This window comes from Poecilia formosa, unplaced genomic scaffold (assembly GCF_000485575.1).
Source record: "Poecilia formosa unplaced genomic scaffold, Poecilia_formosa-5.1.2 Scaffold343, whole genome shotgun sequence".
Classification (NCBI taxonomy): domain Eukaryota; kingdom Metazoa; phylum Chordata; class Actinopteri; order Cyprinodontiformes; family Poeciliidae; genus Poecilia; species Poecilia formosa.
The window spans coordinates 480,610-483,436 of NW_006800282.1; the positions used below are offsets into that span (position 1 = coordinate 480,610).

Genomic DNA, 2,827 nt, shown 5'->3' on the forward strand with positions numbered 1-2,827 from the left:
TAACGAAGTACTTGTACTTCGTTACTTCCCACCACTGTATATATGTTTAAAACTACTTTCACCCCTGTGGAGGAGTTGTTGTAGTGTGATCGAAATGCATAAAGAGTGTTGAAATAGTCCATTATGGAAGTTTCATAAATCCCAAACTTGGTTTTAAATATTGTCCTACTAATTGAGAATAATCTAGTCCAGAAGAGTTTAAGTTTTTTTTTTGTTTTTTTTTTAATTAGCGTAGATGAAAGCTGTTGAAAGTAGTGCAAAATTAGGTGGAATCGCCCTGTAGCCATTTCCCGAATCGGAAGATGCAATCGAAAACCAACTTCTTCCTCTACTCTTTCCCAAGAAGGAAAGAGTAGAGGAAAGGCAGACAAAAGGCCAAACTGTTCTTTGGGAAAGGCACATGAACTTAGTGGCAAGGCCAGCATCCCAGTTTAACCGATGTCGGAAACAATATAGGAGCAAGTTATGTTTTATTTGTCTTCATGCACTGATTCATGTATTAGGGCAGCGGTGAATGATGGCGCTGTCCTTAGCCATGAGTCTTTTATTGTGAAGGGGACAGAGCGGATGCGTAGTTGCTTATCTTTCACTGCCCGGAAATTAGCTAACCTGTTGTGAAGTAGTGGCAACAAACCGGCAGAAGTTAAGAGGTTCACTGACGTTTTACTCCAAGGTACGTCTTCCCAAACACCGTAGTGCAAATTGGAGGCCGGTCTCTCAATAAGGAAAATTTAAAATCGCTTTTAAACGGCTTCATGCCTGGGTTAACCGTACAAGTTAGCTAATTTTTAAATCACGTATCTCTCACACCTGACGCTAGCTTGTTTGGTTTTAGGTTTCGGTACCAATGAAATGAAACGCATCAGCCATTCATGCTGTACTTCTAGCTAGGCTCTATTATAGAATTCTGTCTTTCTTCCGAGAAGAAAAACAGTAAATGAAAGTTGGCGTTAAAGTTTAAACCTTCCAGCCACTTTAACGTGGCTGGAAGGTTTAAACACACTTATTGAAAACAGAAGACATTAAATACAGACATATTTAATATGAAGTTTCCAGGAAATTCTATCATCTATTATAACCTCTATAAATTTAGTTTGATGCACTATTTCTACGTTAACACCCTCTAAATTTTATGCAGTCTGGGCACTTTTGTTTATTGTTAGTAGATTTCATGAACCAACTTTTAATTTTAATGGATTCTGATGTAATAGAATGTAAAAGTTGTAGATTCTCACCAGAATCTAAAATATTTGTATCATCAGCAAATAAAATAAGTCTTAGGATTGATTATACCTTACATGTGCCATTAATGTATAAGATTAATAATTTGGGACCTAATTATTAGGTGGTGAGGAACACCACATACAATGTTCATACATTCAGACTTAAGTTGTTCTATCTTCACAAATTGTTTGCGGTTCTTTAAGTAACTTTTCACCCAATTTAGTGCAGTCCCCCTGATCCCATATTGTTCCAATGTACTGACTAAAATGTGATTAATGGTATCAAATGCTTTTTTGAGAATAATGAACATGCCTCCAGCAAATCTCTTTTTATCTGTAGAGTTAGTAATATCCTCAATTTATTCAATTAGTGCATGTGATACTGATCTTTTACTTTGGAAGTCATGTTGGGTATTCACAAGTAATTGATGTTTTTCAATAAAATTGTCTAGTCTGGTATTGAATAGCTATTCCAGGATTTTGGAAAAATGTGGAAGAAGAGAAACAGGATGGTAATTTGTAAAGTGGTGTTAATCTCCAGATTTGTACAGTGGAATAACTTTGTCAATTTTCATACTATTGGGAAACTGACCAGTTAATAAAGATAAATTATAAATATGAGTAAGAAGTTTAGAAATCCTCTCAATTACTTTTTTTTACCAGTAGCATATCAATGTCATTATGACAGAGGTTGTTTTATTTTTTTCAGCATTAGCAATATTTATAGCTTCACTTTCATGAACTGGCTTAACAAATATAGAACTGTCATTTCTTTCAATTACAATATCATTTAATGTCACAGGATCTTGTATTTTGTTTGTTAGTTTTGGACCAACAAGAAAGAACAAAGAAATGGTGTCTGCATATTATTTATTACCACATTATTTCCTATAAATAGTCATTATAGGGAGTTTCTTAGAGTTATTACTAATTACAGTACTTAAGGTTTTCCACACACACTTTATATCATGTTTATTGTTCTCTAATAATTTATATTTTCCTTCATGTATAATAAAAGTGAACTTATTTTTATACCTTTCATATTTGGCTTCAATTGTCCTGTGTTGTATACAATTTTTATACAGTGTCTTTTATTACAAGCATTTACCCCTTAACATCCATGGATTATTTTTTGCCCTTGTTTTTTGCAGTGCAGTTTTACAGGACAGTTTTTATCATAAGAAATCATAAATAATCTCAAAAACTCATAATTATTCATTATTCACATCATTTTCTTTGTATGTTAATTGCCAGTCAAATGTCTATACATTGATCAGTCTTAACTCTTAAATGAAATGTTTTTTCTTATTTGTTTTTCTGCTTTAACAGTTATATAATGTGAATATTGGGAGGTGATCGCTCAGATGATTTGCTTTCCAAATCATTTGAGAAAAATATTTTCAAGCAATGTGGCACAGTGAACTGTTATTCTATTGGGTCGTGTGATTTTAGGAAATAAGCCAATGCTGTACATGGTGTATCCTTATGTTTGTTTGGATTTATTAAGTTGATATTAAAGTCACCATCAGTAAACATGATCTCATGTTTCAGATTAGTAAAGTGTTCCTCCATCCATCCATCCATCCATCCATCCATCCATCCAT

The 2,827-nt window shown here is 33.5% G+C and overlaps 1 protein-coding gene across 2 annotated transcripts in view; it reads left to right on the forward strand.

The window, feature by feature from the left end:
- The first annotated feature begins 564 nt into the window (after positions 1-564).
- ythdc2 (YTH domain containing 2) overlaps positions 565-2,827 on the forward strand; it is a 43,776-nt gene continuing 41,513 nt past the window's right edge. For both annotated transcript variants that reach the window (XM_007574062.2, XM_007574063.2), the window contains exon 1: positions 565-673. The gene's annotated coding sequence lies outside the window, so the exon portion shown is untranslated. The remainder of the gene's footprint in view (positions 674-2,827) is intronic.